The sequence below is a fragment of the Argiope bruennichi genome, chromosome X1, assembly GCF_947563725.1.
Source record: "Argiope bruennichi chromosome X1, qqArgBrue1.1, whole genome shotgun sequence".
Classification (NCBI taxonomy): domain Eukaryota; kingdom Metazoa; phylum Arthropoda; class Arachnida; order Araneae; family Araneidae; genus Argiope; species Argiope bruennichi.
In genome coordinates this window covers 104,730,865-104,757,558 of record NC_079162.1, presented here as the reverse complement: position 1 = coordinate 104,757,558, position 26,694 = coordinate 104,730,865, and the positions used below count along the sequence as shown (strand labels likewise).

Below are 26,694 nucleotides of genomic sequence, written 5' to 3'. Positions count from 1 at the left end.
TTTCTGACATTTTTTATAGGGATAAGCTCAATGTACGAGCATCATTTGTCATATATGAATACGAAATAAGATGCTTTACCATGCTGCTTTACAAGGATTGCTTTTCTTGGAAAAGTAGAAAGAAAGAAAAAAAAAAGACAACATGCAGTGTTAGTTTATTTCAGGTATTTCAACTCCGTTAATTTAATCATCCGTTTATAGTTATACATTTAAATGACGGAAAGTAGAAAATATAATTTGAAAAAAGGTTGGCATTGAAATTATTTTCATTCATTAAAAATAGAAATAGAGGAAATGAAGATGGTTGGGTGCTTGTTAATAATATGCTCGATTCTTTTCTTCTGAAATTTCGACGGGGCTTTCAAAAAATCTTAAATAGTTTTCTAGATTTTCTACATTAAATAGTGCAAGCAAATCTGTAACTGATAAGTAAAAGTATCTTTTTTCAAAGACATTCCAAAAGCCAAAAGATAAATAAATACTTTTTAAGCAAACAGTAATTATTATAATCATAGAAACTTGTGAATAAGAAAGTAATATATAGTCTCAAAAAAAGTTAGAAATATTAGATCCTATCGGAATCAATTGATTATGCATACATTGATTTTCGAAAAGAAACAAATCAATTTGATAGTAAAGGATTTCTTTTTCTGAAGTGAAAGTCTTTTCCGAAAGAAAGTTCTTAATAACTAAATAATCATCGACAATTCATACTAAGCACAGTAACCCGTTGGGTTGTTAAAATAACCAAAGAAAATAAGTTCATTCGTATTTATAATAAGAAATCAGCACACAAAAAGCATTCCAGGAACATGAGATTCGTATTATAAACTTTTAAGAGGCGTAAAATTTGAGAAATTTTATATATTTATTTCTTATTTCTTTTTTTTTACATATTTTCTCTTTTGACAACTCTAACGGATGACTTAAGAGCTCCCGCGCTTCTGCGGATGTTGGGAGGGAGGATGAGGATAAAGTTGGGGGATGCGGATCAGCGGAGTAAAGCCCCCTGCCCACAAATCATTGCGTGGTCCCCGCTATCCTTGATTTATCTAGCAGATGCCAATGAGAATCTAAGTGTAGGATTTACAGTTAGGGGCATGCCGACAAGGCCCAAGAAATGCTGTATGGAAGGGGGGATGCACGGAAAGCAAAGAGCAGGGGATGAGGTTTGCTTCATCCCTCCTAAAGGACCATATTGGCGGTTTTATGACTTTTATTTGGCGACAGAAACTGATAATATTTGATATAGATGACCTTGAGAGTTTAAAAACTAATTCGAAAATTCCTATTAAGGAAAAATTATCTTCCAGACATTAAATAATCAGAGCAATTTAAATAGAAAACTAACGCTAAACTGTCGTTAAATTAATTGCCAGAAATCTCTTGTTTTTGTTCTGTATTTATAAAAAAATTTAAGAAAAAGCTTTCATTATTCGGTATGGGCTTTTATTGTTAAGTTAAAAATTGTGTTTTTTAAGTGTGTTTAATTTATTGTATATTAATAAATTTTCGATACGAGATAAAGCTCTATAATAAAAACCGAAAAGCACATTTTTAACTATGAGTAAAAAATAGGAAACCACATATTAAAGTATTAGAAAAAAGGGAATCTAAGATCGCCAAATATCAAAATGTTTAAGATACAGAACAAAAAAAAATTGAATTTAAAACAAAGATAAACTAGTTTTATCGTCAGTTTTTCCATTTTTTATTCATGTAACATATGCAAGTTTCTGTTTAGGTATAAGCCAGTTGAAAATGGCAACTTCTGCTGACAGAAATGGGCAGCTATTAAGATTCGTTGACCCGAAATACGCCATGTATCGAGAAAGTAAGCATATTTCAGTAGTTCCATATTTCCAACATCCAAATAAAATGAATACTAACTTCACCATTCATTACCACACAAAATAAATAAAAAAATTCGATGTACCATCACGTGAATCTTCATGGACATATAAATAGGCAATCACGATGCAACAACCACTATGTTAAGTTAAAGCTTCCGCATTAGTTATAACACCATTACAGAAATGAATTGACACAAGCAATTTGCCCAATTTTTAGTGATGGCGGTGCAAAATTTTGGCGATTTATGGCTATCACCTTGGCGATAATCTTTAAGAAGTTGCAACCCGTAAGAGATAGCCATACTCCGTTGAAGAGAGATGAAGCGTTCTCATCGCTGATGCATGAGACTCTCAGATATTTTTTCTGCTCCAAAGCATTTCACAGAAATTTAATGTGTCAGAGAAATAAATGTGACTTCCTCGCTCACCTACATATATCTACCCCACGTTTATATATAGATAGATACATATAGATATATATATGAAGCATTATTATTTTTTTATTTTTGGTTCTCCCAAACTTCCATTCCTCAAATTTCGGATCTAGCTGCAGATCCGGAGAAGCCAGCTAGCTGAATGTATTTTACTGAGACGTCGCCTAGCTTTAAAAGCTCGATTTTTCTTTAGCTGAAATGAGGTGCCCTGATCATTTTTAATCTACCTGAGCATAAATTGTTTTTGACACTCGCGGAATGGCACAGACAGAAGTGTTTTCCCCCGTCAAACTTAACTTCCAGATTACAACAAGATTATTTTGCATAAAAAATGTTTAATAATAATAATAATGATAATTAAAAAAAACTGAGAAATTCTGAACAAAAAAAAAGGGGGGGGGGACGAAACAAAAAGAAAAACACTCGAATTTTTTAATTCTATTTATGTTTAATTAGAACAATCAAATTTCTATTTAGGATACCAGATACATGCTTTACAGTAGGAAAATGAAGCTCTAACAATTCTTCAATAGGGTTTTCAACATATTCGCTTAAAATGGAAACACTAAGTTTTACAGCATTGCATCTGAAAATGAGAACTATGATTGTTTTTGAAAAATTCTTTATTTATGTACCAAAAAGAAATTTCTAAAACACACTGAGTAATTTGGCATTTTCACTTCTAGCTATAAATAGATAGAAATAACGATTCATTTTTTTAAACTTAAGAATTACGTAAACAGTCGTCAAAATCTGTTGCATTACAGTAATCCAGAAATCGTATTTACAATTCTTGGAAAATATTTCCCATTTAATCTACTATTCAGTATTTCAGAAAGCCGAGATGATTCATATGACGCCATAATCACATGTCACACATAATTAAGCATGATTCCTAATTTCTGCTGCGATCGGACATCATTATTCCTTCTAGAGTAGGGTAAATAGATTATGAAATAACACTAGTGCAGAGTATTTGATGTGTATCGAATGAGCACAAATATACAACACTATTCTTGATAAAAGTGATATTTCATTGGGTGCAAGAAAAATATACTAATAAAACAATATAAAGATAAAAGATAATTCTATTGGTAAAGATAGCATACATATAAGCTGAAAAATTGTTCATAGCTGAAAGCTATAGCTTTTTAGTGAGTCGTCATCGATAGCTCTTTATCCCTCAAAAATTTTCATGTGAATGAACAATTATTTAAATTTATTGAATTTCATCCTTACAATACATATATTGCTTCAAACGATGTAAAATTTGACGAATAAGTAATTAGATATTAATTCTTTTGTTTCAGATATACAGTAAGATAACTTCAGTGAAAGGCGTTTCTTAAAGGAAAACTAAAAATGAAAGGGAATAATTCACCGAAAGGTAACTAAAACTATGCTGAAAAAGTGACTTTTTCATATAGAATACGTTAAATATTTGTGAAACATTCATTTTAAATTTCAGATTTGCAAAGAAATGTTACCTTGAAGTTTTCAACATAAAAAGTTGTAACTAAAAAAATATGATCTCAAGTTGCAAAGAAAAAGTTCTTCTGATGTAATAACCAATCCTTTAAGTAAGTTATTATTTTGACGAAATAAGTCATTAATTAATAAATTTGCATGGAAACATATTTTATTTGTTTGTCAAAAATTTAAAGAAAACATCTAATACACAGTATAAGGACAATAAAAATAGCATAAATAAAAAGAGTAGAATGTATTGCAAGTTCATGCTGTTATTTCTTTCTCATTTTAAAATCAACTGTGCATCAATAAATATTTTGCCAAATTCTTAATAACTTTAATTCTATAAAGTAAATATTTGCGATCATAATTTTAAAACATTGTTATAATTACTTTTTGATACCACAATCCAATTTTTGAATCGAGCTTCCAGTATGAATCCACAAATCTGCACTGAAAAGCCAGAAATAACGGCTGAAAAGCCAGAAATAAGTCCCGAAAACAATAAGTAAAATTCTGACTGCTAATCTATATAAAAATTTTGCAACTTATGTTATACGTCCACTAGAAATAATAAAATGAAATAAGAATATTTTTGTCGATAAATTTAGCTTATAGTTATACTAACGTATCGTTTGAAAGCAATACTAGGGGTATAATATCTTCATCGAAAGACAGATGTTTTGCAGAAGATAATATAAGAGGTGCTTTTAAAAGAAGAGCATCTGCAGTTGTTAAACGCAGAAGTATTGACATACAAAAATGAATGCAAAATTTTAAATTTAAAAAAAGAAATAAGTCATACTGTTTTTTTAATTGCCAGAAAATACTTTCATATCAAATCTGGATGATGTCGAAATATGAATGAAGATTAGCTTTTGACAAATTCTCACTAGATCCAAGAACTATATCGTCTTTCTTGTGAAATGCGCATTGTCCCATGAAAACGCCGCATACCCATGATACAGTACGAACATCAAAGAGAATTACCATATAATAAACAATGAATCTGATAAAAGATTTGTAATCATCTAATTATTTTGAAACTATATAGGAGGTATCCTAAAAGCTGACCCCTTTTATGTTTAATATACTATTAATCAAAATTGTTTAAATAATCGATAGAAACTTAACGAATTGAAACGAACTGAAACAATTGAACAATTAAAACGTATTGAATATTCAAACAATTGAACATTAAAAAGAAACAACATAACGACCATTTAAAGTGTAGTATATATCTGCACAGCCAAATAATTTCAAAGGCATCTGCAACGTCCACGAATTTTAAGTGGCAAAAGCAAGCCTATTGGGTGAGCATTATTGTTAAGGTAAAAGATGATCGTGAGTGGAAAAAGATCGCAAGCTGGTCTGGAGGCGGGATGAATGCGTAAGAGAATCGCATGTGTTCCCGGAAATTAAAGGGATCAATGAGGTATCATCTAATGGAGGCAATGAACGAAAGCGAGCGAAGGAGATAAGGCAACTGGAGGAATGAAATGAAGGAAAGATGAAGCGAAGGAGAGCCATCGATGAGGTCGTAAATATGAGACTGATCGGAAGCTTTCCCATTACGTGGATTGTTTTTCCTTGGGTTTCGGTCAGAATGAGTGGCATTAACTGCAATCCGAGGAGGGAAGAAAATGCTCCCCCCAACAAAACGGGGGTTGCTCCCAAGTTACTTTGGCCCTGACAACAATAATTTCCGGTCACTTCTTATTTCCATAAATATCTACCCTAGGACGGACACCTGAATGTTTACGATCGTGTCGCAGATAAACGTAATTGCATGTCACAGAAAAAGGCACGAAATAAGATCGAAGATTCTTAAAAGAAGCTAACATTTTTTTAGGTGTTTTTGTCTTAGGCACTGTAACTTGAAGTCAAGCCATGATAAAGATATCACAGCACAGAGTTTTAAAAGTCAGAAAGTTTTTCTGTTTTACCGCAGTGATAAATAAGATGGGGTGTCAACCTGAAGAGAGAAATTATTTTTAACTATCGCTGCGATAAGTTACTTTCTATTGTTTGTTTAAAATAGCATTTCGTTTTAATTCTAGGCGTAGAACCCACGTGAGGTAGGGAAAGCATTGGCAACTAGAATTTCTTCGAGAACGCTTCCATATTAGCACTGAAAAAATATCTAGAAAGTCATTTTGAATAGAAACATTTAATTAAAATGTTTACAAATAAACATTTCTCTAAATTTTTTATTGTTTGACTTTAATCAATTGTTTCGCCTTTACTGCTTTGTTCTTCATTTTAAACTCTCCTTTTTCGGTAACGGATGCATTCAGGAATATTTTTACAGCACAGACGAAATTGTGAACAAAAAGAATTTGAGGAAATTTTCGTTGCAAATATTATTAAAAAAATATTTCCTCAACTCCAGTTGAAGAGACTTTAATAAAACGTATTAGAAAGTGAATCGAAAACATGATATTTTAACAAATAAACATCTAAAATATACGAACTAATGGGAAAAGAACTATTTTGTTACATTTCACATTAAGAAAACTGGGGAAAATTCAAATCTGACATGAAAATCTAATATAAATGTTCTCATCTTTTCAGGTAGCCCGGTATCTCAATCTATAAACAAAGCGGGAAATTTACGAGGCAGATCCCCAATAAGTACGTTCCGGAGGAAAGAAAAGAACGAAGGAGGAGAAAGATGAGGCAAAAGTTGGCATTTTCTACTGCATTAGGCCGCCAGAATTGTGTTTAGTTTTTGTTCTCTCTTTTATTATATATATATCTTTTTTTTTTTTCCCTTCTTCACTCGATTGGATGCTTCGCTTGATGCATGGATCCAAGAAGAGTTTTCGCGGTTCTCTTTTGCCACAGAGGTTAAGTCACAATTCTTACTCTTCGCTTTCAGAGAACTTTAGCCCAACATTCGCCTTTCATTGTTTATTGCACAAGCTGTGACAAACGACAAGAAGCTCTCGAGTTAAACAGCAATCATCAACCAAGCAAACGAAATAAATAAAATTATAATAATGGAAAGCATTTCTGATCCAGAATTTACAATTCAGAAATCAGCTGGACGAGATTTTTCTTTATCTTTTTTCTCTGTGATTTATAATTTGCTTTAAAAATCATCTTTTCTTATAATTAAAACTTAATTATCTTTCTTAGTCACATATTTCATACGTAGGATTTTCTACACAAAAGGTGCAAAAAGTAAATTCGTGTAAAGCGAAGCATTCAATTAAAATTCACCATTTCTAATTCAATAAAGTCTTTATTTTTGTATCAAATGGAAATACATTATTTATAACTATAGCAGTTATATAACATACATTGCATTGCTGCTAAATGCCTTTTTTTTTTTAAATCTTCTATTGTAATTTATGTACTTTCAAAGTACCTTTATATCATAAAATTTTTTCATCTTGTAAACCAGCAGCAATTAAAAGAAATCAGTAAATGAAAAGGCAAAGCAAAGCCAAACTGCAAGGTGTTATTTTAATTATTTTAACTAGGAATATGATATGAAATAAGAAAATGTTATCCACAAAGCCCACGAGTATTAGAAGAACTCGTAAAATTCGAACTCGCCACCTCTTATGTTGCACTCTTAACTTATAATACATTTTAGATATAGTTAAAAGTATAAAACCCTTCAGTGTATTTTTGAACGTTAAAATTAGTTAAAACAATTGCCCGAGATGTTGGGAATGTATTGAGATGTACTGACTTTCATCAATACAAAACAGCCATATTTTTCTCAAAAATGCATATTTCGAGTATTTTAAAATATAAAAGTTTATAAAAAGCACAATTTTATTCAAAATGAAATAAATCAAAAAGTATAATCAATTTTTTTAATTGAAACTTTATTTCAAAGAACCAGAAAAATCAAAATTTAATAAGAGTATTAATAAAGATGTTACAGAAATCCAACAATGAATTAGTTTGTTCATATAAGTGTTTTTGAACTTACTATTAAAATTCGCCCTCCATTTTTAGGAACTGACCGCCTTGATCAACAAAAGCTGTACTTACAGCCACATAGCCTGATAAGGGCCAAATTGTGGTAGAAGACTCACTGGATAAAAACAAATTAGTACTTACACAAAATTTAAAAGTGAAAAGTATTGAATCGAGATCTGTTCCGGATTTATGGTAAGTGTAAGCGATTTTATTTCTTTTTCGAGTAACAGATGTAAAAAAATAATTTGCCCTACTGTAATTAATATTACATAGGCTAAAAACGTAAATTTATTTTCTTTAGAAATTGTTAAAAAATATTTGTACTTGTTTATTTTATGGAATTAGATACAAGGTTATCAAGTTACTTATGGGAATTCTTTTTGGGTGAAAAAAGTACTTCTGTTATCTTTCTTTCTAGACACAAGCCCAGTGTCAGATAGATTTCCAGCCCACCTTAGTGTGTAGAGTGTTTGCTATATTGTGCTTATGCCTGTTTTCTGTTCCTACTGCCGCGTCATCTATTATCGTGTTTAGAAACTACTCGTTGGAAATGAGTGGATACTTGTTTAGAGAAATGCACAAATTAATCCTTATGCTCTTTTTGCTAACGAAAGTTTTGCAATTTAAACATAATTTTACAATGGTGTTTTATGCAATTTTTTAGATTTTATATATACATATAAATAAGAGTTAACCAGGATCTCATGATGTCGCACTAACATCCCACCCGCGCCCTCTCTTATCAAACGGAAGAACTAGAGGACAAAATACCACTAACGGCTCAACTGCAGTATACATTCTAGTTATTCATAATGTTAATTATGTCACAAAGAGCGCAGCATTCAGACAATAGTTGAAAGCGATAAAAATAACAAACTTATAATATTTTACACTTTATTAAATAAATTAATTCATCCAATGTTTTTTATTTATGTCTAACTAAATTAAAAGCGTTTTTCAAAAGTAATTTAGAACTAACCTACAGCTCAAACAATTATTTCTAATAAATCTCAACAAATTATAATAATAAATCTACACAGAAGAATATTACGTGGCAGTAATCTAATTCAGGTCACCTAAAATTGAAATAGCAGCACCATTTTTTACAGTAGTTTATTTTGATAAGTATTTTCAAATCAATTGAATTTTAAAACACGTTGCAAAAAAGGCAACTTCCTTAATATTGCTAAGCAATATACATTATTTCATTGATGTTCGACATAAATACTTCCTTAATAGGAAATGTTATTCATCCTACCGCATTTTCAATAGTTCCTTCGTTATGAATTTGCATATGAAATGACCTATCTTCTATTTGTTTATTCATTTATTCTTATTTCTGGGAGGTTGTATTTCCAAGTCAAATTATCAAAACAAATGCATTTCTTCAATTTTTTTTTTGTTAGCAATTGTGAAGGTGGAATTTGAAATCATTATAAAATCAGCAAAACGCAAAATTTCCTATTTTATATTTTACCTCCAATATATGTGCTTGTATTTGAATAAAACAGCATTAAAAAAATTAATTAGCAGAATGAAATCAAATGCAATGTTAAATGAAGTGATTATTAGGCATAGAATATTTTAAGTGCACATTTTCAAAACGGCGTTTCTCTCCCCCCCCCCCCTCTTTTTGCTAAAAGATTTTTCTGCTTTTCAAATACTTAATTTAAATACTTACATTTTTATGGAATCAATAATTAAATTTGTATGTTTTTCAAGTTCAGATTTTGCTTCCGTATTGTGCTTTTTCTAAAATAATTTTTAAATATCACTCTGCATAGTTTTGTCTCAAGTATATTTTAATAATAATGAAAAAAATTTTAATAAGATAATGATGATAATAATGATTTAATTTAAGATAATAATGAAAAATTCAATGAAAAAATAAAAAATTATACCTTATTAAAAAAAAGGATGTATATGCATATAAATTTCAAAATTCGAAGGCAATAATTTGCAATAATAATAATAATATAATTCTAGATTATAAATGTGAATTTTTTCCATGAAAGGATCACAATGCCACTAATCATTATCTAATTATGTTTGCAACGTACATAATATCAGATAAACTGCAAAGAATTTTTTTCTCTATAAAGGCTGCAGGTTGTTGTTTTTTATTCATTTTGTCGGTTATTTCGTCGGTCGATTATTTCTATACATAAAATATAGCTGCAATGGTTGCATAGAGTAGTGGCATATCAATAGCTTATATATAAACTTATTTAATTTACTGGTCATCACAGCAAATCTGCTAAACACACATGAAAGTTAATTTAAAACATGCAAACAAATATGGAACAAATTCATTTACCTAATAATATGCGTGAAATTAATTTCTAGACACAGAATGTCAAAGAAGAAAAAAAGAAATTTCCTTTGATAATTTTTCTCTCAGAGAAAAATCATTTTTTTTTATTTTAATTTAACACAGCAAATTTTCCTCTTAGTGAAATCCAAGTGAAGCTATAGGTATAATGACGTCTTCAGTAATTCATTGCTTTTAGAAAGTGATTGTTAGAGTGACTAATTTTAAAGTACTATTTCATAATACGGGTAATACCACCATATTGCTAAAATTTTCAATTGCAAGAAATTTTACTGAGTGCAATATTTAATTAATTATGTAGGCATTTATAGATCGATGAAAATTTTGCATTCATGAAAATGAAATTTAGGGAAGAAAAAATTTCTTAGTTCCTTTACTAATACTCTATAATTAGGAACCATTTATAAACTTTTAAATTCTGTTAAAAGTCATTGAATGGCTTTTAAGTTCTGCTTCCACACTGTTATGTTCACTGAGCAACCTGTAAAAGAAATTTCAATACAAAGAAAATATATATAAGATTGTTTTGTAATTTTCGCTCATTGCTATGAAATATTTATTCATGTGCTTGTATACATCTATTCACGTAAATACAAAATTTAATTTATATTCAAATATTTTACTGTACTTTGAAACAAATTCAACTAATGAAACAAATTCAAAATGTACGTTAGTTACTGGATTTATAATTTCATGTAAATTTTTTATCATGATTTAGGGCCATACATATATGTTAAAATTCCTCTGCGCTATCATTTCCTCAAGTAAATAAAAGTTATAAGAATTATTCTCAATGAAAAAAAAAAATTTAGTGATTATAAATATATTTACAACACATTTTACCTTTTCTTATTAAGCAATTATATTTTTATTAGAAAATTAATTATGATGACAATCTCTATGGGTTTTTTCTACTCCTCCACTACTTTTTATCCCTACTGTTAAAGAAAAAAAGGAAGGGAGGAATATGGAAATTTATTTCGATACCATCAACAATTTTATGCATGACTGAAATTATTCTTTTTCTATCCAAGCTTTTTTTCTATCTAACATTTTTTTAACACTACAGAATTAAAGTAAATACAACTTCACCAATAACAATAATGTAATTAAATGAAACATTTAATCATAAATTTATGATTTCTGTCATTCAATTGTATTTTTTATTGGATTGAAGCAAATTCAAGAGCTGAAAATCCAAAAACAATAATGAGAGAAAACCAATAATTAGAATGATATATAATAAGATCATTTCAGATTAAAACATTTAACCAAAAAATTCCCAATGCAGGGTATGATTAACTTTTCTTCTAAGTTGTGAATAAAGCTACCGAGAGAAAGCGTTTACTATTTAAATTTCTATATTATGTTAGTAACGCTATGTTATCATATGCAATTCATTTATTATTATTATTATTATTATTATTTGATATTAGCCAGCTACTGCGACAGGCTGGTTCGCCGATAAAATTGATTTAATTTATTTTCAATTAAATCTCTTACACATAACTTGATATTCACAATTCTCTCCACATAGCATTTTAAACTTCAAATTGTTATGGGCATTAAGGCCGTGTTATTTTAATATCCTTGCATCAGCTCTGTTTATTGCTTATAACAATCTCTTTAAAACAATCAAGCCATATGTCGCCCCATTTATATGAAAAACATTTCAGTAAAATTAGATCATACCTATTAAATGATTTGCCAAATATTTCATCTAAAATCCATTTCCACATTTTATTACTGAGTACTATCATTTCGCTTTTTTAAATCCCCATGTAAGTGGGGTGTGTATAGAATACAAGTAAAATAAAATTTAATCTCATTGTATTAAAATTTCTAACAGCATGATAGCTGGATTAAAACGTGTTAGAAAAAGAGCAAAGAAAATTGAAAAATGGCATATCGGATATCTTATTTAATTTCTTAGAAGGTTTCGTGATCGATTTCTAAAATATTATGAGTAAAAAAAATAAGAAATTAAAATTCATTTCGATTTTATAAAGTAAATAAAAAAATAAGCAAAATCTATTCTGAGCTTTTAATAAAGAAAGAAAAATACACAAAAATATTTGTAGAAAAATGAAAACGGTTTAAATTTCAATGCAACAATGAAAAGTATTATTATAAATTAAAACTAAAGATATTTTTAAAAATTATAAAAAAATCATCATTTTTGCATACTTTTAAAATTTTGTGACTTAAAATAACGACAATATTTCCGGAAGTTATCGAAGGAAGGTCAAATTTTTTTTTAGTTTTCTATCAATTAAAATGTCAAAAAAAAAAATCACTCACAGTAGCACATTTTAAACCTTTAAGCAATTTGCGTTAATTTTTGTAGCTCCAGGAAAAAGGGTCTGTAATTTGCCAGACACACTGACATCCAGTCATCTTTATTATTAGTTTAATATGCATTGGAGCGATGCATTGCGGGAACCATAGAATCAATTACAGTATCAATACAGAGCAGCATTAAATCAATGCATACAACCAAAAAGTTCCTTGTTGACTGCTGGACTTTTGCCTTATGTAAATAAAACATTATTTTTCTGTTTATGTACATTTTCGAAGTTTCTATCATACCGAACGATACAAAATCATATGTTAGGAGTATTCTTTTTTTTTTTTTTTTAAATTACAGGTCAAAATTTAACAAGACTCTTACAGAAACAATACAAAATTATTTTTTATTGAAAGAATTTCCTACAATTTCGCTTTAAAATATTAATATTAATTTTTTTCTCCTTAGAATTGTAATGACATGCAAATGAATGTTTCATTATAACAAAATTACTGTGATAGAAAGATTTTTAAAAAATAATTTAAGGTGTATTTATACATGGTAAAATGATCGACTATCACTGTTTTTTACAAGAATTCTGCAAGAAAAGTTAATAATAAGTTTTTATAACTGAACAAGATGACAACTCATCTAGTAAAAAAAAGAATTGAAAATTTCCACAGAAAATAAATACAACAACTAAATCTTACTATGACTTTCGTTCTAAGTAATTTCAATGAAGGGGGAAAAATTGAAAATAATAAATAATCATTGATTTTTTTTCGAATTATTTTTTAATTTTTGAAGGAATATGAAGCAACACATCTCTTTTAAATTAGTAAAATATGCTAGGTATAGCAAATAAAATCATGTGCTGTTCTAGTATTCTTTGCATTATTCTGTTAACACTTTTTTAATAGTAATATACATATCTTTATATATATATATATATATATATATATATATATATATTATTTTTCTTCTTGAAGGATCTGTAGTGTGTAATAGGTGGCACAAATTTAATACAGATATTTTTGTGCCATTAATATTATCATACAACATTTTATTATAATATTATCGTTCATTCATTTCTTATTAATCATATTTTATATATAAAGGGAAAAATAGTAAAGCAAAAGACAATGAAAAACATATAGTTGACAGCTGAAAAAGAAATTCTATATTTCTTTCCTGATCAAATAACTCAATGTTAGAACAGATATGTTGTTTTCCATTGACTTAAGGCAAGAAAATGCTACATTTTTAGAAGCAACACATCATTCGACCTCTTCCTATATATACATTTGGGCATAGTAAGACAATAAGATATAGCATTCTCAATAATTTTTTATACCATTTAACATATCATTATTGTACTAGATTTTTGAATGATATTGAAAATTAATTTTAGCATGAAATGCATGGTTTCATGCCTCACTAAGAGGAATTTTTATCTATTGAATATTGCAACTTAATTTATAAAATATCTAAATAAAATAGATAATTAAGAAAGCATTACGTTTATTTTAAATGGATAAATCATATATTTGTATTACCTCAAAATGAAATAAATCCAATGGTAAATTCAAAATTAATTACAATATTCCGCGTCCCTTTAATGCCCTATAATGAATAGAAGTTTAATTATTTAATAAAGTTTGTTTACACTTTATCTACCGATTGTCCACAAAGTCAGTATTCACTATTATCTCTAAATAAAGAGCTCTTATTTATCATCCCCTGTCCGCAACAATGCCGAGAAAGTAATTTTCACTATTTATGATCAGCTGAAGACCACGGAAAAAAAAAAAGGCTTTTATTTTCCTTTTTGAAATGCTCACATCAGCATGGTGCCTTCATAGTTATTAATACAAAATGTTCCAGCAAGTTATGTGCAAATAATACTGCGCCACGGCGATAAGTGCTAAAATCTGATTGCATTTTATTCACGGTCAAGTAATATAATTCATTTTCTAATAATAGTATGAATCAGACATGATTAGTCAATATGACAACAGCTCGGAAGGTCAGTAAAATTTCATTTAATTCCAAAATTATACCTAAACTCATTGAATGTTTAAAAAAATCTTAACTGCAATGAACTTAAGTATTTGTGCCTATTAATACCGTAAAATTAATTTTACAAGAGAAAAAAAAAAGTAGAACTCATTTTAGTTTATTAAATAGTATCACTAGATCTTTAGAATAATTTTCAAGGACAACAGAATATCCGTATATTTTGAAAATGAACAGAATATATCTCTACTTACAATAAAAGCGAATGTTTGTGCTTTGACATTATACAAGACAGACTGTTGGACCTGGAACTATCATATACACTTCTGAGAGTTTTATTTGAAATATTCACTAAAATTTTATTTAGTTAAAAATGCTGTCATTTTTTCGCGATAACTTCTGAAAATATTATAGCACAAAACCGACAATTTAGAAAATACATACTTTCACTCACACAAATTTAGTTTTTGTAAAAAATTTTTTAAATGTCAATCAATTTTTAAAAATATTTTTAAGTATATTTTTCAACAATAGTTGTCGTTACTAAAATAAAGCTCAATTCCTTTTTATTGTTGCTACAAATATTTCATCTTATGTTTTTCTCATATTGTTGATAAAAAGTTATGAAGATTTAACTTATTTTTCTCATACTGAATAAGTTTCTTTTTAAAGCATGCTTTTAATAATTTTTTTTTAAAAATTTGTTTTAATCACAGTTAATGTTTACTTGAAAACCAAGCGAGATTCGTTTATTTTTAAATACTAATGCTCTATCTTATAATATAACTGGATATATAAAAACATGTTCTCATTTCTTTAGATAAATTTTGCACCGAATTATTTATTGAATCAGTATAATGAATTAGTAATTGAATCAGTAAATAAATTGGAGATAAGTATGAGACAGCATCGATATCATACATAGAGCTACAAAGCCAAATGATTTTTCTTTTTGATTTATTTTTTCTTCTTTTTTCTGATTATAAGAATTGACACATAGCATTAAGAATAGAACATTGTAAAGCTTCCAAAATAGTATGAGTTATGTGTCTGTCGAATTTTGAAGTTAAAAAATCCTTTGTTGAGAGAGGCATTAACACCCAGTCGTGTACAAGATAAAATTGAAGTTTGTTATACTAATCCAGCGAAAGATTATTTTTCCAAAAATATTTTTCAATTGAATACTTACATAATTTTTTTTTTTATTTCTACAGTTTGATTACTATGCATCATTTAGTGTTTCTTTGAAAATTTTGTAGATTTCTCCTTCATGCATTATAATAAAAAATCTAATTTAATAGAAATCTAATAATTTAATTTTTTTTCGTAAATTGAAAATTCTAAAGTAAATTCAAGAAGTTCGCTATTGCACTAATGGAGATGCATAATGCATTAATACTTTCAAGGTGCTTAAAATTCTCTACTCTTATTTTTTCTTTCAAGAAAATGAATAAAGCACTAATATTAAACAATTGATTTTTATCAGCGAAAAATATGATCAGAGTATTAGGTATCATTTGTAATTTTTTAACTCCACTATCATGTAAAATTCTTTAGTTTCAGGATCATCAATTACAAAAAGTCGTAATTGAAATAATAATATATTAAATTAATGATAAATCAACATTTGGGATCAAAACGTAAATGGTAATGTGAAACTGATTTATTTCGAACTAAAATATCTTTATATGTTACTACCTAACTTAAAATTAAATGCGAAAAAAAAATTATTATGTAGTAAGGCCTAAGAATAAAAGTGAGCTGTTTGACATTTGGTAAAATTTCTGTAAAATCGACGTTGAGGAAAAATTTTGATGTAAGAATATTTTTACAGGATATTTTATTTTTGCTATTTCAAAGAAAAAGATTGTTAAAATGAGAAAAACCGTATCACTATTCATAAATGAGATCCATTCTATCACTAACTACATCAAATAGACAAATACACAAATTCACAGAGTTCAGATTCGATTGTTTAATGATTTTTTTTTTTTTTTCCTAGAGAAAGATACGTCATTTGGTCTGGTATAATTCAATCATAATGGATACTGATATAGCCACTCCCTTAGATTGAAAATAAATATTAACTTTTCTTTAACAATATTGATTTGATATTTTACTAAAATAATCTCCATAAATGTCGCAAAAACTGAATTTTTAACTCAGCTTGATTTTAAAGAAAAATTCTGTCTTTCAAATCTCACAATTTGTCCATGAAATAGAACTAAAAGACATTCAGAAACCTTAAATTTCTCAACAATATGTGCTATTAATCGTTTTTCTACATTCCGTAACTATAGTTGATGCATTGGTTCTTTGAAGCTAAATTTCCAGATATTTAATATTGATGATAATATTAATTATTTTTTCCATTTTAATTAATTTCTGATTCTTGCAAATACAGATATTATACATAAACTCTAAAATGTATGCTCTATCTACTTTTGGATCACCAAATCAAATTCAGGTATAAAAATAGATATTTTTGAATGAGAGAAAAATGTATTATATCCCCAATGGTGTTACTAAAACCATCCAATTCGTTCTTTTTTTCCAGGCTAAGGTTTGAAAAGTGATATTTTTTATTGGTTTTTAACTAATTTTAATTCTGACTATAATTATGCTGTATTATTCAGAATAATTCAGGTTACACATAATGAAAAATGTTTTAAAAACTATAATATAAAAAAAATTACACTAAACAAGTATACATACATTCTAACAGTTTTTCTTTAATATTGGATGGCTAAAATAATGAAACACACATTTTTATTTACATTTGTAAGCTGAATTACAATGCATATACAAATATTAATTACAAATACGAATAAATGAATTAACTATTAGCAAATACATTTCAAGTAAATAATTTAAATTTAAATTCTGAAAAACTAATTTTTCTTTCAAAAGAAATGATATTAGTTTTTACTTACGTAAAAGAATGTCGGTACTAAACTTGCATTATGCAATAAAAAAGGATTCCCAAAATACCGTATATGTAATCTAGCACTTTTTTTTTTTTTAAAAAAAAGATCATTTGCATTATTATGTTTGTATAGAATATGATAGTGAAATCCAGAACCATTTATTCCAATTCAGGACTACAGATCGAAAATAATCATTTGTTTTTACACAATTCTGCTAAGTTCTAGATGATAGTATTCGCGTTTTGCGCCATTGCTTTTAGTTTTATCTTTTTCAAAACGAAATGAACATCTATCGATGATTTTGTGATTATGAAATACAGAAATGCTTTATATCAACATCTTTTAAGAAATCTTCAAGTAAATAAGAGAGCAAAAAGATAACATCTAACAGTGCAGCAATGGTATCTTAAACAAAAGAGGTTTTATCATAAGATCTTTATAATTAAAACTCGATGACAGCCAAAAAAACTTATCCGATGAAAACTAAAATTGGATTCAATATTATATATCGAATATGAAAAGCAACATTCTGATTTAATGTATTGTGTTAAAATCTCTCGGAAAAAAAAATTCCTATCGTTTTCTACTATTATGATGATTCAATTTATCATTTGTGTCTTTTTTAATGATAATTCAAAGCAGTTCTTTTTGTGATTAGGAATTTGTTAAATTGACCAAAATTAATCATAATTGAGTTTTAACATTAAATTAGTTATATTAAACATAGCTGTACCACTTCCAGCAATGACGTTTCCACTTTTTGGTAACAAAAATTCCAGTAATAGTAATTATACATTTCTAAAAATATCACAATGAATATACCAATAATTTACAGAATACTTCATATTCAACATAACTCAAAAACTAATAAGAAAAATAAAACAATAATGGTACCTAAATAAGCAAACAATTTTCTTTTCTTTTCTTTACCTTATATCATGTATTAAATCCTAAAAACGAATGATTTTTATCATATTTATTTATACTGGGAAATTTGATTTAGAATGATTTTCAACATTTAGTTGACGTTTTAAGAATTCAAAAGACTCGAAAATTTATCTAGATGAATTTGAATGTTTCCCGTTTAATTCCAGTATATATTATTTTTTACCATTTTTCAAGAATAGACTCCCATTAGCGTCAAAACAGAAACAAATATCAAGCTGTCAAATATTCTTTTTCCTTTCAAAGTTACAACTGCCTTTCTCAACATAATGAACGAAATGCATTTACAAAAAATAAAGTTGAATAAAAGTAAAATAGGACAATTTGTAACACAGTGCGATTCGAACACTCAATGAAATTTCAAATGACTTTTTTAAAATTTAGGCATTTTCTTTTAAATGTTCTGTTCAAAATTAAAATACAGCTTTCGGTTGATAACGATATGAACATTGCCATTAAAATCCATTTTCAATATATAGATCAGTTACCCCAGCATACTTTTCACAGCGCGAATTTATTATGCATGAAATCCGACTAATCTTAGATCAAAGGATTATAGTCTGTAAGCCATGTATTGCTTATTAAATACTCCCATAATCTTCAACAAATTTCTGAAAAGAAAAATGCCCCTATAAATTCCCTGCGAAATTTTTATCTAGGTTAACTACTTTCACAAATCATGATTTTAAAAAGCACAAGGCATAAGTAATTGCATCATATAGATGAAACTTTGTAAACAGTCGGTCGGTTCAACAACACATTCACTTTAGATATGCCTTGAATACTCATAATATTTTTAGAAGATACTCATAATATTATACGAAAAGGCGACTTAATCATTGAAGTCATAACCTCCAAATCATAACAGAATCTAAGCAATTTTTCGTACTGTAGTTCAAGAACATTAAATATATACATATGTATATAATACATTATACTGTATAATTTTATTCTTCCAATGCAACGCTTTTTTCCCAATTTCAAAGGTTTTCTTTACTTGCTCTTAGCACAATATTGTTAATTAGCTTTTTAGTTCGTAATTCTATTACACCCCAGAGGCAGTATTTTTTCCCTTAAATTCTTTTGTATTTTGATACAAAATAAAACGGTATAAAAGTCACTTAAATTCCCTCTAAACATATAACATTTCTCACCTTTCTTCTCTTGGTAAATTTATATAAAAAATATCAATAAATGCAGTTAGAAATTTATAACTGTTCAACAGGTAATTACAAATTTCTTAAAATGATTGGGCAATACGATGAAGGCTTTTACACATTATGAGAGAATTAATGTTTAATTGAACAATAGTTGGCCCTAAAGCGAAGAATTTTTTTTTTAACTACAAGGCTTTTATTTAAACGTAGAATGAATATATTTCACAAATAAAATTCAAAATAAATTTACATACAATTCCTCAAGAAATTGACAACTTTGTCATATAATGCAGTCAAAATGAAATGAGTAGAAAGTGATAAAAATATAAATGTAAATAAAAAAGATGCTTTTTAAACACAAAGATTTTTTTCATTCATTTATTTTCATCGCATTTTTAAAGCAATATGTATCAGAATAACATCTCATTCTTTGTAACAAAAATTCCCATTTTTATATATGAAAACAACTTTTATTAATGCTTTTCGATTTTTTTTAAATTTAGAAACATGAATATTTGTTTATTTAAAGGAAGATAAATTGAAGAATGATATCCATACTCCTTTTGAAACGAAATCGAGATTTCAATAATTCTGCAATAGAATTAAAACATCGAGTTTCAAGAATTTAAATATGAAATATCCAACGAATTTTGTAAAAAAAAAAAAAAAATCTAAAAACATATTATGTTGATCTAGTTTTAAGTTGAAAGAAATTAGTTTAAGCATGAAAAATGTATTTAAATAGATGGATAACAATAATTTATTATGAGAAAAATTTAACAGTTTTCTCTCCTTTAAAATAGCAATCTAAAATTGCATCTTTTAGCATTAAGCAGACATACAAACATATAATAAATAACAAAATTTTTGGATTAATAGATAAAAAAGTTATATACATTTTTTTTTAAAGTGTATTAAATGTGAGCTTAAGAACCAATAATAAATGAATATTGCTCTCTTTGCCGAAATTAGAATAATTTCTAATTTTGACATTTGAAATTTTATTTAGCATTGAATAACAGAATAAAATTTATCACAAAATTCTGATTTCTAACCGTCCCCGGACGGGTCAAGACTTTAAGGATAATCTAGACCTCTTTGAAAAGTGAGCACATATTTTTCTGATATTATTCTAGTGAATAAATGAAAAAAATGTGCCATAGGCAATTCGTTTTGACTAAAGCATGCATATAATTTATACCAAACATAGAAAAAAAATCGCATTTAAGAGAAATGGTTTCTAATTCTAAATTTAGTCTAAATTAATAGTAAAACAAGAAATGAAAATTGAAATATCCGGTGTAATTCATTCGAAAATTATTGTTCAATGCTATATATAAGTTTCATGCTAATAGTTATATGTCACATCATAATTTTTCTTAATTCCTGAAAATAATTTTTCACTTAAGACAAATCCTTAACATAATAAAATTAAATTATAGTACTTTAAGCAGTTATTGAGATAAAAGGAAAACCATTTTTCTATTCTTTAGCTAATACATCAATACACAAGAAAATCAACATGCCTTCATAAACATTCCGCCGGTAGAAATATCAGAATTATTGGACCAAATTTTAGATTTTACCCCATATAATTTTTTTATATGGCATATACGCGTTACATTTTTTTTTAAAAAAAATCTTATAAATCGAGTCTTAAAACAATAGATGATAGAAAGCTTAAATATGTTAGAAAGAATACCAGTAAATGTAACTAAATAAACTAAACCTGATGTCTAATGAATAAAATAATTCCTTTTGAATGCTAGAACAAGATATTGCAATGCGTTATAGCCTGCCAAATTAAATGGATAGGATTAACGCTTAGTAATTGTTTACAATCTTCAGATGTTTGCAAAAATATATGAGGGAATCGGAACATGAGAGAATTTTATGCTTGACAATGTTTGTATTTCTAATATTTCTGTAATTGCAATCGAACATTTTAAGTTGCAATCAGTTAAACGCTTGCGAGGAAAGAAAAAAAAAAAAGAAATATATATATATTCCAATTCACTTTCTTCAAAAATGAAAACAAATAAAAAAAACATATTAAAAAGTAATCATCACATATAAAAGTATATATGTCGCTAATTGATTATAATATAAAATAGAAAGAGTAATTGCAGATTAAAAAATAAAGTACATCAGAACAAATAATTATCTCAATTTTAATACTACATTTAGTAAAGATACTTTTTTTTTAAAATAAGAGAAGAAAAATTAAAATTTATTGATAAACTGAATATATTAAGTATAAAAACAAGCAAAAAACATCAGAGTCTGTAGTAAATGGCTGTTGGATTGCAATGCATTACAAAGCATGTAATAAAACTATGATTTTTTTATTATATTTAATACACAATCACTTACAACATCTAATTAATCATCATTACAATAACATAACATTTAAGAACACAGGAATAGGCTTTAAGATAGGAATGAAACTTTTAGCCATTCTCATTATTATATTTAATTATAATTTTTTAAAAAACTAAGATCCACTCTAGAAGTTAAGTTTTCAAATAAATGCGCTATTTTTTCATCGTACAAGGAATAAGAATTACTGATGAAAATGGAAAGAATAAAAAGAAACTGGCAAAAATAAATGAATAAATTACATTTATAAAAAGCATGCATTATCAGTAATCCTCAGAGAAAAATGTAATAAACTAAAAATGCATAAAAATAATATAGCTGAACCAAACATCCCAATTTTAAAATAAGTAAAAATTTAAAGTCTAAATAAATGAAAGTAAAATCTAAAATTATCTTCGATGCTGAATAATAAAATATTACTAATTTCTGCATTTTGAAAATAGAATGAAAAGAAATCGGTTATAAGATTTTAAAATTCCGCTCAATAATTGCTAGTAAAGCATACAGACTTCACTTTCTTTACCAATTATAAATGTAATAATTGAAACTGCATTTGCTTGTTAGGAGCTTTGAAACCAATAAAAGTTGACATTCAGCCTCATTGTAATAAGCTTCGCACATCTGTGGTATAAGATTAGAGCATCAACCAATCGACGGAAAAACAGGTTCTCCCCTTCAGACAGCAGCCAATAAAAATACACAATGACACATTAGCGTCAGGGTCTGGGCGTCCCTTGAGTTACGATAGGACTGTTCGTGTCGATTTTAATAAATCATTCCTCCGTTAGTTTTAAACAAGGATAGAAAAAGAGTTTGATTGTTTATAGTGATGTTTTTGATTATTTCCTTTTAAAATAACGTGTTACTTTTATAGATAACAATGCAGATATTTTATTCGCTAAATAAATCACTATTTCCTCGCTAAAAGGTCTCTTAAACGATAATGACTTGATAAAATATGTGTTAACGTTCTAGCTCTAAGAAGAGTTTAAGGAAAGAGCTAAAAGTAAAAATAACTGAACGTAGATATAAGAGAATACTTCATTCATTTAGGATGTTAAATATTACTTTAAAATTTTTATTTATTTATTTTGTTGATGTGTAAAATTGTCATTTTATAACCACCCTTTTTCAAAGCTCATTCATTTAAATTCTCATATTCTAGCATAGAATAGAAAAAAGTAGAAAGTTATAGAATTAAATAGTAATAGAATTAAAGCTTTTGTTTACAATGAATATTGTTATTATTTGTTTCAAAATTATGAGAACTATATAATACTATAAGAAATAAATAGTGAAATATCATTTGGATCCTATTTTTTTCTTTTGTAAACACAGGTATGAAATTAAATAACAGGTGACAAAAACGACAATTAAAATTAAAACTTTTCTTAAAATAGTTATTTAGTAAATATCACGATTTTTTTTCAATACGAATAGTTTTCTTAATTTTTTTCGATATACAATAATAATAGCAGTGATACTAAAAAAAATAAAAAAAATTTCCCATGCTTCGTTAATGTTTTTGTAACTAAAATTTGTATAGCAATTAATCATAATAATAAATATGACTATGTAGAATTGATTCTATCAGATAAATTATATCAGAAATGAACTTTTTGCAGTTTAATATCGACACTTTATCAAATATAACTTATCTATCTGAAATGAATAAATCTCATAGCTAATAGCAATAGTATAAATGGCAGAGGGAACGAAATTTTCTATTAAATTTTACATTCGTAAAAAATAATAGAATACAGGGTGTTCCTTCTAATCGTGGGCCAGTTGCTAATTTCTAAACCATTATAGAAAGGCATGTACTTACAAATGTAAAATTGTTTACAATGGCATAAATAATTATATTTTATGCTGCTTCAGTCAATAAATTTGCTTAAAATAGTAAAGAAATCTAAATTTTAGCAGTCTTCCGGTTGTATTATTTTATTGAATGAAATGTTCTTGATACTCTAATATTTTAAACAATAACTCTTTAACAAGAAACTTTACACAAGAATTAAACAAAAGACTTTTTTAAGATCATTGAAATGGTCTAAAATAGTAGTATTCTAGGCTTCATAATTTGACCATTTTTAGCCCATTCCACAATTTTTAAACTCTGTTTTTTCGAAACAGAACAAAATATAATTCTCTATATCATTTAAGACATTTTTACAGCGGCCACTATTTTCCTATCTTTCGTTTAGAATCTAGTTACTAACTATGAATGGATATTCTTTATTTTAAGAAATAATATATATAATTCCCACGACATAAAAGATATACACTTTTGTATCTACAAATAGCGAGCAATACGTTTAATATCATTGAAAAAGTTATAAAAATAACACTTAAAATACGTATACATTATATTATTAATATCATACAAGTAATGATGCTAATAAAATAAAAATTATTAATTATCGGTCTTAAAGCTGATCTAAGAATCTATGTTGAAAAATCCTAAAATACATATAATATTCAATAATATAAAGAAAAAATGTTAAAGTCGTCGTTCAACGTAATTTTCTTTCCCCTTTACCCCTTTTTTATATTTTAATTATGCCGGAGATGCTAAAAAATTTTCATTTTTACAAGGAAAACTTCAAACTATGTTCACAATTTGAACACTAGCTTTTCACTTTTGAAATTGCATAAGTTTTAATGATGTCTTTTTTTTTTTTTTTTTTTGGCATTCTGAGATAGATAAGAGTACATAAAGGCACACAAAAACATATTAAATTAGTTTTGACAAATTAATTTCCGTTTTCTGTCATGAATTTCTCCATTCTTATTTAAAAAAATAACGCTATTTCTTTAATTAAAAAGCAAATACTTACTTTATATTCAAAAAGCTACTTTGTATGTGAAGTAATATTTTGGTTTTATTTAACATCATTAAAATATGAAAAAAGTGTATTAATTTTTTTTCTGAAATGTTTTTCAAATACTAATTTATTCAAATGAATTAATTCATATAATTTTATTTCCTTAAGAAATCTTTAGTCATATACATAAAATGTCTACGGATATTGAACCCCTTCTCTGGGATTTTAAAAAAAAATCTTTAAATTGATAAAATTTCCCTCACACATATAATAAAAATTTCTATCTAAACAGCAGGCATGAAACAAAAAATTGCTTGCTTCTCAAGAGGAGGGTTAAAGTAAGGAATTTCAGGATCTGAACAAGAAGTTTTGCCACCACACCTTGAGGGCTGCATTCATTTTCAAGGGAAGTAAAAAGTCAGTAGGCGGATGTTGTAATCAGTGTGTATACAGTCGCTGAACAGTCTTAATATTTCTAACGAATGAGGGTTTAGGTCTGAGGAAGAGTTAATTTTTAGATAAACCACTTTTAAATAATAAAACAAGGAAAAGTTTTAATTCTAGGACTATTCCTTAAATTTGGGGAAAATTTTTATTTGCTTTTTTAGAAATTTTATTGAAGTCACTTTCCACTATTTCGTTTCTTTATTATTCTGGTATTTATCAGAAGTCTCTGAATTCCAATTCCGAATATTGAAAATGGCTCACAACATTAATAAATAATGCATCGTTATTTTTTAATTTTTATTTATTGTATTACTTTATTTTATTTATTTGTTGCTAAGCATTTTCATTTTTTAGAAGGGAGAAAACTGAAAATAGACAGCTATTATTATTATTATTATTGGGCTTGAAAGAAAAAGAAAAAATGTTTAACAACATTTTCCTATGAGACACCTTAAATAAAAGTTCAAACTATAAGCCTAATGAAATACAAAACCCTGTAGCATAAGGATGGATTTAGATTTCAAAGAAAAAACTCAAATAAAAGTCTTCTGATATTCATCACAAGGTTAGTAACAGGAGCTGGGGAACCCAATATTGGAAAGATAGTTTGAAGGGGGGAAAAAGACAGAAAAAATCGTACCATTTCCCAGAAAGCTTTTCCAACAAACAATCCTTTGAAGAAAGACGTATACACAAGCCGAAGGAAAAATCCTATGAAAAGAGAAGACTCACACAAATGTTGCTCTTGTACAGGAGTTGAAAGGAAGAAACTCCAGAGCGTTGTGGAAGAAGTACGTCACGTGAGAAAGTGCATTACACCAAGTGTCGTATTGCAGAAGGACATGCAAACAGACATTCTCCTTTAGTCTCATCCATGAGCTCAAACACTCCCTTAGAGACATAAATTCCTGCAATCCGTCTAATTTATGGATGTCGGCTACAGCTGCAGTAAAGATTTGAGGACCCATGTTTTTCAGCGGGTAAAATGGCTGTTAATGTGTCAGCGCTCAACTACCATTTTTTTTTTAAGAACAAATATAACACTTCCTTGAAGGGGAAAAATTTTTTTATATCTTCTCGTAATACAAGAAGGAAAAAAGCTAATAAAGAATTAAAGGTATTAACTAACAAAAAAAATTAAATAGTTAACGATCTTTATCCATTGAGTCTTACAATTTCTTCTTTAATGTGAAAAAAAAAGTCGGAAAAGGAAATTGGTCTCCCCCCCCCAAAACACGACATCGTTTTAAGATAAACGGGATTAATTAAAATTCTGTTCTGTAGATTGCTTGTATTATTTTGTGTACTACATTGATTGTAATTCAAGGTAAAAAAAAATACCCTTCTCATAAGAATATACTTAGCAAGAAATTTCAATTTTATAACTGAAATTATATTATTAACAATATCTAAAATAGATAGGAAATTAATACATGCTTATTTGGAGAAAAGATAAAATTTGGAGAAAAAAGTGGAAAACTTTCAAGGAAAAACTAAAGACAGGAAATGATAGCGAATATTTTGGATTTGAAAAAGATGAAAGTACAAATGTCTCAAAGTTTTCTAACCAAATTATGTAAATTCATTCCTGAAAATTATAATTATTACGTCTCACAATGTTTTTTATATATCAACTTTCTAGTAGAGACAGGTTGTCAAAGATCGGATTTATCCTTTTTG

The 26,694-nt window shown here is 27.4% G+C and overlaps 1 long non-coding RNA gene across 1 annotated transcript in view; it reads right to left on the bottom strand.

Moving 5' to 3' along the window:
• LOC129958312 (uncharacterized) overlaps positions 1-25,982 on the bottom strand; it is an 86,279-nt gene extending 60,297 nt beyond the window's left edge. The window contains exon 1 of the long non-coding RNA XR_008783192.1: positions 25,655-25,982. This is a non-coding gene — a long non-coding RNA (uncharacterized LOC129958312). The remainder of the gene's footprint in view (positions 1-25,654) is intronic.
• Positions 25,983-26,694: the final 712 nt, after the last annotated feature.